This window comes from Glycine soja, chromosome 14 (assembly GCF_004193775.1).
Source record: "Glycine soja cultivar W05 chromosome 14, ASM419377v2, whole genome shotgun sequence".
Classification (NCBI taxonomy): Eukaryota; Viridiplantae; Streptophyta; class Magnoliopsida; order Fabales; family Fabaceae; genus Glycine; species Glycine soja.
Genome location: NC_041015.1, coordinates 35,755,004 through 35,773,083, shown reverse-complemented (window position 1 = coordinate 35,773,083; position 18,080 = coordinate 35,755,004).

Sequence of the window (18,080 nt, the reverse complement as noted above, 5' to 3'; positions counted from 1 at the left end):
AGGATTGCAGTGATGTTGATGTTGCTGAACCTATAAATGGAGATGTGCTTGTTACTAGGCATGCTTTTAACTTGCAGCCTAAGGTGGGAGGCGATGAGGAGCAACATGAGCATATTTTTTGTACAAGATGCCACATAAAAGACAAGGTATGCAATTTGATATTGATAGTGGAAGTTGTACTAATGTTGCTAGCACCTTGTTGGTTGAGAAATTGGGTTTGCCCACATTAAAGCACCCTAATCCATATAGACTTTAGTGGCTGAATGATTGTGGAGACATAAGGGTGACCAAGCAAGTGTTGGTTTCTCTCTCCATTGGTAAATATAAGGATAAAGTTCTTTATGATGCGATACCTATGCATGTTGGGCATATACTTCTAGGGCGTCCATGGTAATTTGATACAAGGTTGCACATGATGGTTACAAAAATAGATATGCTCTTGTTTTGAACAATCACACCATTGTGTTAACACCTCTCCAGCCTGCTGAGGCCTATGCCAATCAAATCAGAATTGTAAGAGAATGTAAGCTGAGAAAAGAACAATTGAGCATTCAAGAAAAAGAGAGAAAAGAAAAGAAAAATGAGAGTGAAAAGAAAGAAAGAATAAAAAAAGAAAGAAGAGAAGAGAAAAATAAGAAAGTGAGTACATTTGCAAAGAAAAGAGAGGTCGAGAGTGCTTTGATGGCTAGAGAGAAGCTACTTGTACTCATGTACAAGGATGTTTATTTTACTAACGATCTTAACTCTTCTTTGCTTTGTGAGGTTGTTTCCTTGTTACAGGAATTTGTTGATGTTTTTCTAGAAGAAATTCCATATGGATTACCTCTTTTAAGAGGTATTGATCATCAAATTGGCTTCATTCCTGGTGCTTCACTTCCAAATAGGAAACCTATAGGTCAAGTCTAGAAGAAGCAAAGGAGATTCAAAGGCAAGTTAATGAGTTATTGCAAAATGGATTTGTGAGGGAAAATCGTAGCCCATGTTCAGTTCCTACGATCTTGGTTCCAAAGAAAGATGGGACATGACGCATGTGTACAAACTGCTGAGCCATAAATAAAATTACTGTAAAGTATAGATATCCTATCCATAGACTGGATGATATGTTTGATGAATTGCATGGTTTGTGTGTGTTTTCTAAAGTAGATTTGAAGAGTGGATACTATCAAATCCGCATGAAAGAAGGTGATGAATGGAAAACAAATTTTAAAACAAAATATGGTTTATATGAATGGTTGGTGATGCCATTTAGTTTAACTCATGCACCCAGTACCTTCATGAGGTTAATGAACCATGTTTTGTGTGCTTTCATTGGGAAATTTGTTGTGGTGTATTTTGATGACATTTTGATCTATAACAAAACATTAGAGGAACATGTTGATCATTTACATGTTATTTTTAATGTTTTGAGAGAAAATAAATTGTATGCCAATCTTAAAAAGTATTCTTTTTGCGTTGAATCTATTGTGTTCTTGGGTTTTGTCATTAGCTCAAAAGGAATAAGTGTGGATGAAGAAAAGGTAAAGACAAATAAGGAATGGCATGTACCTAAGAATACTAATGAGGTAAGAATTTTTCATGGTTTAGCAAGTTTTTATAGAAAATTTGTGAAGAACTTTAGTTCACTTGCTGCACCTTTAAATGAACTTGTCAAAAAGAATTTGAAAATCTGAGAGAAATGCTTGCCACATGTTGAGTTTGCTTATAATAGGTATGTTCATTCTACTACTTCTTATTCTCATTTTGAAGTTGTGTATGGATTTAATCCTTTGACTCCTTTGGATATCTTACCTTTGCCTTCTAATGAGTATGCTAATTTTGATGGTAAGAAAAAGGCAGATTCTATCAAAGAGTTGCATGCAAAAGTTCGAGCCAACATTAAGAAGAAGAATGAACAATATACAAAGCAAGCAAATAAGGGTCGCGTCAAAGTTATTTTTGTACCAAGAGATTGGGTTTGGGTTTATATGAGGAAGGAAAGGTTTCCTACTTGAAGAAAATCCAAGTTTCAACCAAGAGGAGATGGGCCTTTTCAAGTTCTAGAAAAGATAAATGACAATGCTTACAAGCTGGACTTGCCAAGAGAATATGGTAACATAAGTATTACCTTTAATGTGGCTAACCTATCTTTCTTTGATGTAGGTAACAAATCATATTCGAGGATGAATCCTTTCGAAGAGGGAGAGAATGATGGAGGTGCAACCAGCCCGTCTAATGATCATTTACATGGGATTGCAGGTCTTATGACAAGGTCCAAGACTAAGAGGATGAAACAAGTTTTGCAAGGCTTGATTCTAAAGATCAAAGAGAAAGAAGACCAATGTGAAATAAAGGTTGCACCTAATTGGATCACTCTCCTACAAATTGATGAAGATCTTTTGCGACCAACTTGAAGAATCACTTTGAGAAACCCAATTTACGAGACAAGAAACATCCATGAGCCGAGTTGATCAATTTTGGTGGACTATTAATATTGAGTTGATTATATAATAATTAGGCCCAACATGCTCATAAATTTTAGCCAACTTTTAGAATAGGATTTATTTTCATTTTTTTAATTGTATTTTAGGTCTATCTTCAGACTTGTAATGGGCTATCACGAACTTTTATTGTTATTTTAAAGTCTTTTAATTATTAGATTAGTTATTGGGCCTTGGGCCTAAATTAGGATTATTAGTAGGTGTGAATCATGCAGGTTTTTGATGATGCCAAAGTATAATCAAACAAGATTGCTTCAAGAAACATTCAAGGTCAAGCAAACAAGATCAATAAAAAGATAAGGCCTTAGTTTATTTGTTAAAAGAATCTCATTGGTTGATCAGTTTTGGCCTCACAATTATTTTCAACAACTCAAGGCACTGGTAATCGATTACCAGAGACAGATTGCAAATGGGCTTTTCAAAAAGGGTTTTGAAATTTGAATTTTAAATCCTGTAATTGATTACCAGTAACGACACTTCAGAAAATACTTTGAAAAGTCATGACCCTTCAAAATATAATTGTGTAATCGATTACCAGTGAAAAAATTTCAAAAAAAACTTTTTGAAAAGACATATCTCTTCAAACTATTTTGAAAAGGCACAATGGGCCTATATATATGTGTGTCTGAATTCGAAAAGCAGAAGAGAGAGATGTTCTAAGAGAACTTAATTGTCAAATGCTCTCTAAAAAACTATTGGCCAAACACTTGCAAATCTATTGAGAATTCTTCTAAGATCTTCAATTTGTATCATCTACTCTAAAGGAGAGAAATCTTTTTGTTCATCTCATATACTCAATTGTAATCAAGAGATTATTTGTCTCTTGGATTGTGAGAATATTGAACACAAGGGTGAGAGATCCCGATGTGTGTTCAAAGACTGTAAAGGATTTACAGAGATAGTGGAAAATCTCAAGTGGGTTGCTTGAGGATTGGATGTAGGCACGGGAAGTGGCCGAACCAATATAAACTGAGTTTGCATTTCTCTCTTCATTTATCTTAGTTATTTTATTACAGTTTACTTTGTCTTACGCATTTAAAAGAACATTATTAAATTAATTGATTCTTTTTCTTCTGCATTCTGAGCCTATCATATATCATTTAAAAGGGGGTTAAAATTTGTTAGTGGGAAAATTTTGAAACTTAATTCATCCCCCCTTAAGTTATTGAGGCCACTTGTCCAATAGTAGGAGTATAAATAGACTCCTTAAATACTTTGTTGGAAAAATTTGAAAATTAATGAAATTTGAGAGTTTCTCTATTGTGAGAACTTTTCCTTTGTTCTTGGGTTAAGAACTGATAGTGTTGGTTCTACTGGCAGGTCGCGATTAGGGTCATGCTCTTTTGATAACTTTGGTTCTACCGGAAAGTCACGATTAGGGTCAAGTTCCTTTTTGTTTATACCTATTTTCAAGATGATACCAAGTGTTCTCTTATCATTATTAATAAAATATCATTTGTCTAGAATGAAGAAAATCCTTAACATATGTGGTGATGATGCTTATGTGGAGTGAATTGAGTTGTGAAAATATTGCAGGTGGCAATACAGGCTAATATAAACTGGCTCATATCATTTTGGCTTGCTCTGCCTTTAGCCTGCCAAATATAGGATAGGGAGGGTTGACTCACTATAGTTAGGACAGGTTGACATTTTGGCTTGTCCCTCTTAAGGGAGGGTTTTTTTTTAAGTCAACAAAAATAATACTATATATAAATGTTAATGGGTATTGGAGGTATGAAAGTTACAACAAACATACAGAGACACAACTCTAATACATATCCACCACCCCCCCCCCCATGTACATATTCAATAACCTTACTTGGGAGAAATATTCAATAACCCTCATTGGGAGGATTGCATCATCCCCTCCCTCTTTAAGAGAATTTGTCCTCAAATATATAGACCCCTCATCATCTAAATCAGTTACACCTGCAAAAGGAACCAAATCATTAATGTTAAAGGTGTTGCTAACTCCATACTCCTCTAGGAGGTCTAGCCTATAAGCATTGTTGGTTATCCTCTCCAAGACCCGAAAAGGGTCATCACCTCTGGGGCTAAGTTTGAACTTTCTCTTAGTAGAAAATCTATCCTTCCTAAGATGGAGCCAAACCCAATCCCCTTCATTAAGCACTAACTCTTTCCTTCCTCTATTGCCTTTAGCTGCATACAACTTTATTTGGTTCCTAACCCTCTCATGTAATTTCTTCACAAACTCTGACCTAGATACCCCTTCTTTATGTATAAAAGAAGTGTCAAGTGGAAGGGAAATTAGGTCCAAAGGTGTGAGAGGATTGAACCCATAGACAACCTTAAAAGGTGACTGCTTGGTAGTTTTATACCCTGTTATAGGCAAACTCCAAACGAGGAAGGTATTCATCACAAGACTTATGATTTCCTTTTAGGAGAGCCCTTAACAATGTGGATAGAGATCTATTCACTACCTTTGTCTTCCCATCAGTCCGTACGTGACAAGTGGTGGAGAAAAGGAGCTTAGTTTCTAACTTAGCCCATAAAGTTTTCCAAAAATGTGTAGAAGCAAATGACTTTGATGTTTTGATGATGATCATGATGATTTGATGCAAATGATGAAATGCGCTTTTCAAGTTTAAATTCAAGACAATGATTCAAGAATACAAGACACAACATCAAGATGATCACTAGTATTTTAGGAAGGGAATTCCTAATTGATATTGCAAAAGGTTTGGCCAAGTAATTTAAGTTAAAAAGTTTTTTTCAAGAGATTTACTCTCTGGTAATCGAACCAGAGGATGTAATTGATTACCAGTGGCCAAAAATGGTTTACAACAGCTACTAAATATTTGAATTCAAATTTTAGACTGTGTAATCGATTACACAATATTGGTAATCGATTACCAGCAGTTAATAAATGTTTTAATTCAAATTTTAAAACCTGTAATCGATTACACAAATCCTGTAATTGATTACCAGAGGAGATTTTCAGAAAATAACTTCCAAGAGTCACATATATTCAAAAGGTTTATGAATGACCATCAAAGGTCTATTTATATGTGACTTGGAAACACGAATTAAGAGAGAGTTTTCATTGCCCAAAAATTTTTATCCTCTCAAAAGATTAAGAGATTTTTTCTGAATAGAAATGTCTTATCCTCTCAAAGATTCCTTGGTCAAACACTTGCATATTCAATAAGGAATTGTGATTGATCTTCATTGTACAATCTATCTCTTTCAAGAGAGATTTCTTCTTCTCTTCTTCTTACTTCTGTAAAGGGATTAAGAGACCGAGGGTCTGTTGTTGTAAAGGATTCCTGAACACAAGGGAAGGGTTGTCCATGTGTGATTCAGACTTTGTAAAAGGAGTTTTACAAAGAGAGTGGAAAATCTCAAGTGGGTTGTTGGAGGACTGGACGTAGACACGGGAAGTGGCCGAACCAGTATAAATCAAGTTTGCATTTCTTTCTTCCCTTAAACTTCTTTTATTTATTGCTATTTATCTTTGGCTTGAAAGAAGTTTATTTTGAATTGTCTTTTGAGTAATTCATGTTAAGGGTGAATTGTTAATCTAAAAAGAGAGAGTGAAATTTTAATTGGGAAATAGTTCTTGTTATCTTAATTCAACCCCCCTTTCTTAAGATAATTGAGGTCATTTGTCTAACAAGTGGTATCAGAGCAGGATTCTTGTATAAAGTTTAAAAACTTCAAGAATAGATATGCCTCATCCAACTTTCCATTTCTTGAGGGAAATTCTATTAATAGGCCTCTTATGTTCAATGGCGAGGGTTATCACTATTGGAAAACCCGAATGCAGATCCTTATTGAAGCCATAGATTTAAATATATGGGAAGCCATTGAAGTTGGTCCTTTTATTCCTACAAAGGTAGTGGGAAATGAAACTATAGAAAAACCAAGAGAAGAATGGAATGATGATGAAAGAAGAAAGGTTCAATACAATTTAAAGGCCAAAAATATAATCACTTCTGCATTAGGCATGGATGAATATTTTAGAGTCTCAAATTGTAAAAATGCAAAAGAAATGTGGGATACATTGCAAGTAACCTATGAAGGCACAACTGATGTCAAGAGATCTAGAATAAACACTCTCACACATGAAATGGAACTTATGAGACTCCATCAACATGAAGAGAATGATACAAAGAGAAAAGGAATAGCACTCAGAGCCTCATCATCTTTTATTCAAGAAGAAAGTGACAAAGAGGACTTGACTGAAATAGAAGAAGATGATGATGATTTCAGATTCTTTGTGAAAAGGTTCAATAAATTTTTGAGAAACAAAATAAATAAAAGGGAATCAAACATCAATACAAAGAGGAAAGAAGAAGACTCCTCCTTAGCCTTAACATGCTATGAAAGCAATCAACCTGGGCACATGAGATTTGATTATCTTGTCTTTGAAAGAAGAATTGAAAAATCCGACAAGAGGAATCTCAAAGAAAAGAAAGAAAAGAAAGCATAAATCACTTGGGAAGAAAATCACAAAAATTCTTCAAGTGATTCAGAAAAATAAAAACATAAATCTGGGTATCATGATGAAAGACTATGAAAACGGAGAAGTGCAAAGGCAATACATCGATAGCAATTTCTCCAAACACATGGCATGCATCAAAGTTTATTCATATTTCTCCCCAAGATAAATGGATATGTGATTTATGGAGACAACAAACAAAGGCGACTTGATCAACAAGCCCAACAAGTAATATCAAATGATACCAGTAGGTCACTTGTCTTTGATTGATTACTTTGATGATTTTTGTCTATGATTGTTAACTTTTGATTGAGTTTTGATGCTTGTTTACTGCTTAAATATTTGATTGTCATTAATGTTTTTGATTGATAGTTATGTTTATTGTCTTTGATAATTGTTTTTTGATTATGTTTTGATGATTGCTTTTGTTTGATTGTGTTTAATTGTAAGTATTTGATTATATTTGATTGGTGTGTGTTAATTGTTTGATTAATACTTGTTTGATTGAATTAAATACATTAGTAGTGATGATTGATAGTATTAGATGTATTTAGCATAGACATAGGTAATTTTTAGAGGAACTAGCCTAGTTTATGCTCTGGTAATCGATTACCATTTAGTGTAATCGATTACACAAGAACAGGCAGCCTGTAATCGATTACAACATCCTGTAATCGATTACCAGAAGGCTTACTACTCATGTAATTGATTACCACACCTTGTTATCGATTACAACTCGTCCTCCTCTATAAATACCCACGAAACCAGTCACGCTGCACAGCCTTACCCTCGTTCTCGAGCCTCCTTCATCCCTAATCTTCAAATTCTCATATCTTCCTCAATTCTTCACCAAAACATGTCCCGTAAAGCCCAATCTTCCTCTTTTTCACTCCTCTTTCGATTCCACTGATTGAAATTCACCAAAACTTCATCAAATGGAAGAATCGTCAAAGAAGAGAAAGGGATCATCCTCCATCGCCGTTGCTGCTGCCCATCGCCGCCACGGACCATCCAAAGCACCCACAGCACCTATTCATCCTTCCTTGTCATCTCCAAGATCATCCACTCTGTTTTCTTCCAATGATCAACGTCTACGGTACCTTTCTCAATTTTATTCTAGGATCATTTTAGACCCTATGTACCTAGACATAGATTTCTTCAATGATGAGACATTTGATTGTTATCAAGTGTTTCAAAATTCTGGCTTGGTTGATTTCATGTCTTTAAAATTGCCTTATTATCCTGAACTTGTCAAAGTCTTTTACTGCAATTTAAAAATTCAGGATGACATTATTTCTTCTGAGGTGCATGGTATTCCCATGATCATTGATCAATCATTGTTCTTTTCTTTGACTAAATTACCCAGTCAAGGTGCACCTTTTGAGGACACCATTGTTGATGACTGGAAATTTGATTATTCTAGTCATGATGCTCGTCGTATGGTTAGCAATGACCAGGCTGAAATGACCGGTAGATTGTTGGTCGGATCATCAACTTTTGATAATCGCATCATGCACTACATTATTGTTAGAATTTTGCTTCCCCGATCTTCAAATTTGGCTCAAGCCTCTAAGGAGGATTTGATTTTGATGTGGGCTTTCCTTACCGGTCGTCAGATCGATTGGGCTCACTTGGTTCGGTACCGAATGCATAAGGCATTACGGTCCAATGCACCTCTCCCTTACCCTTAATTAGTCACTATATTTCTCCGTCATTTTCAAATTCCGCTTGATGATGAACCATTTGTTCAAGTCAAGCGTTCCTTTGCTATTGGTGCTGGTGCAGTGACTTCTTTTGGATACCGTAAGGATCGGAATGGTCAATGGCTGAAGAAAGATGCACTTCCTCCTCAAGATGAGCGTACTCCTTCTCCTCCTCCTCAGTGAGATGATTCGGCCCTCATGACTGAAGTTCTTTCCGAATTATGGGGTCTTCGTACTTATGTTGGTGAACGTTTTGATTCTCTGGATACTCGCTTTGCCGGCATGGATATCCATCTCACACAACTTGAAAAAGATGTGGGTTATATTTGTTAGAGCTTCGACCTTCCACCACCACCTCCACCTTCTTAGAGTTTAGTTTCTAATTTTCTTTTAAGCCTTGTATTTTGGCTATGGTAGTTAAGTTATCATTTTCTGCACTTTATTTATCTTTTAGTATTTGGACTTGAGTCTTTTATGTTTAGATTCTATGTGGTTTTGAATTATGACTATTTGGATTATATTTTGGTTATGACTTATTTATAATTTTGGTTGGTTATAACCTATAATTGATCTTTGTCCACTTCATTATTTTATCTGTATTGATTCCCACAAACTTTGGCTTTTTGATGTTGCCAAAGGGGGAGAAAAATGGGGTGGTAGAGAAGCTTAGAAAAAGCTTCGAAATCAAGTGATCATCAATTCCAAAACATAGGGGGAGTGAACGCTTAATATATTATGCATATAAATTTCTTGCTTGTATCTTGATTTCAGGACTTAAATTGTCATCATCAAAAAGGGGGAGATTGTAGAAGAAAATGACTTCGATGTTTTGATGATGATCATGATGATTTGATGTAAATGATGAAATGCGCTTTTCAAGTTTAAATTCAAGACAATGATTCAAGAATACAAGACACAACATCAAGATGATCACTAGTATTTTAGGAAGGGAATTCCTAATTGATATAGCAAAAGGTTTGACCAAGTAATTTAAGTTAAAAAGTGTTTTTCAAGAGATTTACTCTCTGGTAATCGATTACCAGTGGCCAAAAATGGGTTACAACAGCTACTAAATATTTGAATTCAAATTTTAGACTGTGTAATTGATTACAGAATATTGGTAATCGATTACCAGCAGTTAATAAACGTTTTAATTCAAATTTTAAAACCTGTAATCGATTACACAAATCCTGTAATCGATTACCAGAGGAGATTTTCAGAAAATAACTTCCAAGAGTCAGATCTATTCAAAAGGTTTATGAATGGCCATCAAAGGTCTATTTCTATGTGACTTGGAAACACGAATTAAGAGAGAGTTTTCATTGCCCAAAAAGTTTTATCCTGTCAAAAGATTAAGAGAGTTTTTCTGAATAGAAATGTCTTATCCTCTCAAAGATTCCTTGGTCAAACACTTGCATATTTGATCGAGGCCGTACCCGAATCAAATAAACATTAAAATGTAGTAACTAGGAAGTGATCCTAGGTCGTTTCCCAACGAGCAGTGACAAGCCAAATGTTCATAATATACTTGCAGTAACAGTAACAGTAACGATGGGGGGGGGGTTGTTTGCTTTTGTAAATTAAACAGCGAATATATGTGAATTAGAAAATATCAGAATTAAAACACGTTGCTTCCCCTTGATTCACAAGCAAGTCTCTTATCCTAGGTTACGAGAGTTTATCCTTTATCAGTTTAACCACTTAATCCAACCCTAAATTAAATTACTAAGCGAAATTCAACATAAGGCATTCATTATGTGATTAAGCATCACATACACCAATTACTCATAAACGATCATTAAGCATGAACGTAAATTAAGCGCAGAGACAATTAATCAAGCACTAAGCATGCATGAATTAAAAGCAACAAATTCAAAGTAATTAGTGAAGAGGAAAAACTAAACAGAATTTAACAGTAATAATAGAACCTCAAAGAGAACTGTGCTTGATCCTTAAGGGAAAACAACGCTGCGGACTTAGCCTTCCATTAATCAAATAGAGAATGAAATTTTATTGATAAAACTAAAAGTCTGAACTGGAATTGAAAAAAAAACGAAAATAAAAGAGAAAGAGAAGAGAGACTAAAACTAAAAACGAAAAATAGAAGAGAGAGAGGAGAGAGAGAGAGAGAGTCTCCCGCGAGGGAGAGAGGGGGCTCTCTAAACTAGAACCTTGGTGCTGTTATATAGTTTTTTTCAGCCCCAAAGCTTACAAATATGTTTTAAATCCAAGCCCATAAGTAAAATCAAATCAAATCTAGATAAGATAAGATAAGATAAGATCTAGATGAAATAATATCTAGATGAGATCAAATCTAAATAATATCTAGATAAGATAAGATCTAATTTTATAGAATAAATTAGTCTGCCCTCTTCAAGTCCAAGCCCAATTCTAGATTCAAGCCCAATGCTTCATTAATTCCTGAAATTAGATTAAAAACATCAAATTGGCTGAATGGGCCCAAATAATAAAACTGCCTAATTAATTGACAATTAAGACCAATCAATAATTAAAATGGTGCAAAAAGGGTTTAGAAAATAGAAGAAAATGATGGCACATCAATATTGAATAAGGAATTGTGATTGATCTTCATTGTACAATCTATCTCTTTCAAGAGAGATTTCTTCTTCTCTTCTTCTTACTTCTGAAAAGGGATTAAGAGACCGAGGATCTCTTGTTGTAAAGGATTCCTGAACACAAGGGAAGGGTTGTCCCTGTGTGGTTCAGACTTTGTAAAAGGAGTTTTACAAAGAGAGTGGAAAATCTCAGGTGGGTTGCTTGAGGACTGGACGTAGGCACGGGAAGTGGCCGAACCAGTATAAATCAAGTTTGCATTTCTCTCTTCCCTTAAACTTCTTTTATTTATTGTTATTTATCTTTGGCTTGAAAGAAGTTTATTTTGAATTGTCTTTTGAGTAATTCATGTTAAGGGTGCATTGTTAATCTAAAAAGAGAGAGTGAAATTTTAATTGGGGAATAGTTCTTGTTATCTTAATTCAACCCCCCCTTCTTAAGATAACTGATGTCATTTGTCTAACAAAATGGCTAAGGAACTTAGCATCTCTATCAGACATAATAGTGTTAGGCAAACCACCAACTTCTCTAAAGAAGAGTCTTGAGATGTGACTAACATTATCTACCTTGTGGCATCATATGAAATGTGCCATCTTGCCAAACCTATCCACCACAACAAAGATAGAGTCTACACCCCTCTGGGTCCTAGGAAACCCAAGGACAAAGCCCATACTAATATCTACCCAGGATGCAGATGGAATGGGTAAAGGTGTGTATAGCCCATGAGGCATCACCCTAGACTTGGCTTGTGAACAAGCCACACACCTAGTGCAATACCCATGGACATCTATTTTCATATAGGGCCAAAAGAATTTTTCCTTGAGGAAGACAAGAGTCTTATCAATTCGAAAATTCCCCATTGGCCCACCCTCATGGCTTTCTTTGACCAACAACTTTCTAATGGATCCTTGGTGTATACAAAGCCTTCCTTCCTTGAACAAATACCCCTTAGCAATGTAGAATCCATCTTGGGCCTTGTGCCCATAGCTATCATAAATGGGAGAAAAGTACTCATAAAAAAATATACAATTCCCTTATGTTATCAAATCCTAAGATTTGAGCACCAATGGAAGAAAGCAATGTGTGTCTCCTAGAAAGAACATTTGCAACCATAATGATCATTCCCTTTTTGTATTTGATAAGATATGGAAATTGCTCTAGGAACTCTCCCCATTTTGCACGCCTCTTGTTTAACATACATTGCCCTCTAATGTACTTAAGTGATTCATGATCACTATGAATAACAAACTCCGTGGAAACAAGGTAATGTTCCCAAGTTTGGAGGGCTCTAACTAAGGCATAAAGATCCTTATCATATGTGGGGTAGTTGAGTTGGAGAGTCCTAAGTCTATTTTTGAGATTAGATGTTTTCTGGGCTTAGCAGGATATTACCGGAGAATCATAGAAGGTTTTTCCAAGTTATCTTTACCTTTGACCAAACTGACTCGTAAGGCTCAAGCTTTTGTGTGGGATACCCAGTGTGAGCATATAAAGGAACCAAACAATTAATCAGGACACAAGTTATTCAAGTTATCATTCTGATCCTGTGGCCTAGAATCACTACTCTTACGTTTCCTAGAGGCCATCTGCATATAAAGGAACCAAACAATTAATCAGGACACAAGTTATTCAAATTTCAAAAACTGAAAAATACATTGAAAAAGACATTGGCCGCTTAGCGAGACATGGTCTGCTTAGCTGGCCGTTGCAAAAAAAAAAAAAAAAAAACACTACCGCTTAGCAACATGTGAAGCCGCTTAGCGGAAGTTGCACAAATTCAGCTTCTGCAGAATTGGCTTAGCTAGACAGTGTCTGCTAAGCTGAACATCTGCCGCAAGGATATGCGCTAAGCTTCTTAAAGGTTGCGCTTAGCGGCACCAACTCTTCAAAAATTCCACTAAGTATTGGGAGCTTAGCGAGAGAAGCTCGCTTAGCTCAGAGGATGCCGCAACAAATCACGCTTGGCCCAGGAAAGCTCGGCTTAGCGTGCGACTATCAACAAAAAATTGTCTAAGTTACTTGGGCTTAGTGATTCAGCCTCGCTTAGCCACATGTAGTTCAGCAAGAGGATGAGTGTTCATCCTCAAAGGTTGAACTCGCTTAGCGCGGTAGGTGCACTTAGCTAGTTCTTTAGAGAACGCCTATATACACAATGAGTACTGATGAACTCGCTTAGCGCAGCATGCTCGCTTAGCGAGTTCATCACGTTTTCCAGAAAACGCAGAAAACACAGTTCGTTTTCTTGCACTATTCAAGCCTCTATAAGGCATATCAGACATGGAATGTGTGCATCATACTCAATACAATATACAAGCGTATATAGTCCTAATCTTAAATTAATTTTAACAAAACATAAAAACCCTAAAAATCTAAAACTACTGTTGAAGTCTTCTACCCTAAAGTTTAGACAAGAAAAAGAGAAAAAGAATCAAGGAACTTATTTGGATTGTTAATGCTTTGGGATTGGAAGTAGACAACGCAAAGAGAAAGCACAGATGCAAAATGCGCAAATTTTTTAGAGAGAGAGAGAGAGTGCAGAGAAGGAGTTTCCGAAATCTGGCAAGTGTGAGTGTAACTGTTGTTACACTCACTTAAGCAGTTTTTGACACTTTCTCTTATCGGAAAGCTGTGCTAAGCGAGCCAGAGAGACATTTGGTTTCTCAACAAGGCTCGCTTAGCAGATCTACGCGCTTAGCCGACGTTTCAAATTCAAAATCAGTTTTTTTTTTCTTTTACACACAAGCTTGGCTTAGCGCGAGGATAAGACCGCTTAGTGAGGTTTGCAAATCCGAAAAGCTATAACTCTCACTAAGCCAGGCTCTGGCTGGCTTAGCTAAAATGATGCATATTAAGTATAGAGGAGCATGCGCTAAGCTGATAAGGACTCACTTAGCGCTCACATTGCCGCAAGGAATTCAGCTTAGCTTCCATGACTGGCACTTAGCTTCATGGACCTCAGTTATGGTCATACGGAATTTAGCTTGGTGACAATAGGTCATGCTTAGCCAAGGATAAGTTGTCACTTAGCGATTAGGCTAAAGCTTAGCCGAATTCAGATCGAATTGAAGTTGGCTTAGCTCATCCTTGGCCAGCTTAGCAGACCAAATCAGCCTCAGATGCAAGGGTTGGGCACTAAGCGCTTGAGGCTCGCGGCTTAGCGCATGACCAAAGATGTGCTTAGCGAAAGGACTGTTTTTCAGAAAAATGTTTTCTGAGTTATATATCAGTCCTTTTCTCAAAAAATTGAAACCCTTATGTTAAACATTCAAAGATAGGCTGATATACTCCTATGTACAAATTATACAGCAAGTTCCAAATGATTAAATGCATGAAAAACAAAGATAACAAAGATTAAAATTGGGTTGCCTCCCAGGAAGCGCTTCTTTAACATCATTAGCTTGACGTTTTTACCTCACTGGGTGATCTTATGTTTTGGTTCTTACTTTTAGAACCTCTTGACCTCCTTCCATTACCTGTAAGCAGACATTGTGTTCTGGAGCAGGCTTGTCTTCAACAAACAAATCAAAATAAATCTTCTGATCTTCAAAACCTAGCTCCAGCTTTATCTTCCCCTTATCAACTATGCAGCTTGCGGTCAACATGAATGGCCTTCCCAATATTACAGGGATGTCAGTATCTTTAGAGATATCCATTACCACAAAGTCTGTCGGGAAGATAAAATGTTTTACCCTGACCAACACATCTTCAATTACTCCATATGGCCTGGTAATGGAGCGGTCAGCTAATTGTAAAGTCATTCGAGTGGACATTATTTCCAACTCTCCCAATCTTCTGCACATGGAGAATGACATCAAATTGATACTGGCTCCCAAGTCAATAAGAGCTTTTCCCACATTGACTTCTCCAATTGAACAAGGAATAGTTACACTCCCAGGATCTTTATGCTTGGGTGGAAGGATCTTTTGGATCACAACACTGCAGTTTCCTTTCACTATGATGTTTTCCTGATGAATATATTTATGCTTCCTTGTTAACATATCTTTCAAGAATTTAGAGTAGAGTGGCATCTTCTGCAAAGATTCTTCGAAGGGCATGGTTATTTCCAGTTTCCTGAAAATGTCTAAAAATTTCACCAGATGACGATCTTTTTCCTTCTTGGAAGGTACCACAGGATATGGTACTTCCACACCTTCTGATGGAAGCTTGCTTGTGGGGCTTCTATGGAGGCTGGATCTTTGAGCTTCAATGAGTTCCTTTAATGGTGATTTTCCACCATGGAGATGCAGCGGAAGACAAAGGAGAAAAGGTGAGAGGAGGCGCCATCCACTAGGGAATAAGCCATGGAAGAAGGAGCTTTACCACCAAGATGAGCCTTGGATAAGAAGCTTGGAGAGGATGCTTCAATGGAGGAAAAGAAAGAGGGAGAGAAATAGAGAGGGGGGAGCACAAAATTGAAGGAAGAAAAAGGGAGAGAAGTTGAACTTTGAGTTGTGTCTCACAAGACTCTCATTCATCAAAGTTACAACAAGTGTTACACATACTTCTATTTATAGACTAGGTAACTTCCTTGAGAAGCTTCTTTGAGAAAACTTCCTTGAGAAGCTTCTTTGAGAAAACTTCCTTGAGAAGCTAGAGCTTAGCTACACACACCCCTCTAATAACTAAGCTCACCTCCTTGAGAAACTTCCTTTAAAAGATTCCTAAAGAAGCTAGAGCTTAGCTACACACACCTCTCTAATAGCTAAGCTCACCTCCTTGAGATGAGAAGCTAGAGCTTAGCTACACACACCCTATAATAACTAAGCTCACCCCCATTCCAAAAATACATGAAAATACAAAAAAAAGTCCCTACTACAAAGACTACTCAAAATGCCCTGGAATACAAGGCTAAAACCCTATACTACTAGAATGGCCAAAATACAAGGCCCAAAAGTAGGAAAAACCTATTCTAATATTTACAAAGAAGAGAGGATCCAACTTTGACCCATGAGCTCAAAAATCTACCCTAAGGTTCATGAGAACCCAAGGGCCTTCTTTAGTAGCTCTAGCCCAATCTACTTGGAGTCTTCTCTATCCAATGCCCTTGCGGGGTAGGATTGCATCACCTTCATCCACAGCTTTTTCACTTCTACTCTTCTTTGCATTATTAATATTTTTTTCTTCTTTTTCTTCTTTTTCATTTTTTTCATTTTCTATTTCTTTTTCTACTTCTTTTTCTTTTTCTTTGTCCTTTAATTCTTTATTCTTGACCATTATTTGTTCCTCTTTTTCTTGATTACTTTTACCTCTCACCTCATTTTTCTTGCAATCAGTACCTTTCTTGTCAGCAATTTTCTTCTTATGCACAACACTATCCTCATCTTAGCCTTCACTTCTACTCTTCTTTGCATTCTTAATATTTTTTCTTCTTTTTCATTTTTTTCATTTTCTATTTCTTTTTCTACTTCTTTTTCTTTTTCTTGGTCCTTCAATTCTTTATTCTTGACCATTATTTGTTCCTCTTTTTCTTGATTACTTTCACCTCTCACCTCATTTTTTCTTGCAATCAGTACCTTTCACCTCTGTATTTGCCACAAAACTGTTGGATGACTTGTCAGCTATCTGCTTGGCCAGTTGTCCCACCTGGACCTCAAGGTTCTTCAGTGCTGACTCAGTGCTTTTATGGTTTGACATTGTTACCTGCATAAACTGAGTCAAGGTCTCCTCCAGCTTAGTAGTCCTCTGGAATATGTTAGGTCCTTGTTGGATTGGCCTGTTTGAAGGCCCACTCTAGTCTTTGTTGAACTGGTTACCAGGGTGTGTCCTCCACTGTCCTTGTTGATTATAGGGACCCTGCTGGAAGCCTAAAAATCCTCCTTGAGTATACCCTTGTCGCTATTGATTTCCCATATAATGAATTTCTTTAGCATTTTCTTCAGTGGGAATACATTAGCCCTATTTCATGAGCCTCACCACAGATGGTACAACCTATAACTTGCAAAATAGAAGAATGTGTAGGTTGACCCATAGACAACTTAGTTGGCAACTTACCGAGTGTTTCTGTTAAAATCTCAAGTTTCTTAGAAAGCAACTTGTTCTGTGCCAATAAAGCGTCATGTGATGATAGCTCTATCAAGCTTTTCTTCGTGGGTTGATGGGTTCTGTCTCATAGAATGGCATGATCACTAGCTGACATGTTCTCAATTAGCTCAATTGCTTCTTATGGGGTCTTCAGTTTTATCTTTCCCCCTGCAGAAGCATCTAACAATTGCTTGGTTTGTGGTCTCAGCCCATCTATAAACATATTCAATTGGATTGGCTTGGAAAACCCATGAGTGGGAGTTCTTCTCAACAAGCCTCTGAACCTCTCCAATGCTTCACTCAGAGATTCATTAGGAAACTGATGAAATGAAGAGATTGCAGCTTTCCCTTCCGCAGTCTTGGACTCTGGGAAGTATTTCTTTAGGAACTTTTCAACAAATTCTTCCCAGGTTTTCAATCTATTACCTTGGAATGAGTGGAGCCACCTCTTGGCTTCTCCTGCCAATGAGAATGAGAAAAGGTTGAGCCTAATGGCTTCGTCTGGTACACCGGCAATCTTAACAGTGTTGCATATTTCAATGAATGTTTCCAAGTGTGCATATGGGTCTTCATTAGGTAATCCTTGAAATAAGTTCCCCTGTATTAAATGAATTAAGGAATGTGGGTAGTTGATGTTGTTAGCTTGCACTTCAGGACGTGCAATGCTGGTGAAAAATTGTGGTACTGAACTCCTCAAGGGTAATCCTCTGGTCATGCTCTTCTGCCATGGTAATGACTTCAGGTAATTGAGTGGCAGATTCCCTTGATGATGGTAAATCAGGTGATAATAAGTCAGAGAAACGAGTCTCCTCCTCAAGAATGGATGCAACTGTTCTATCTTGC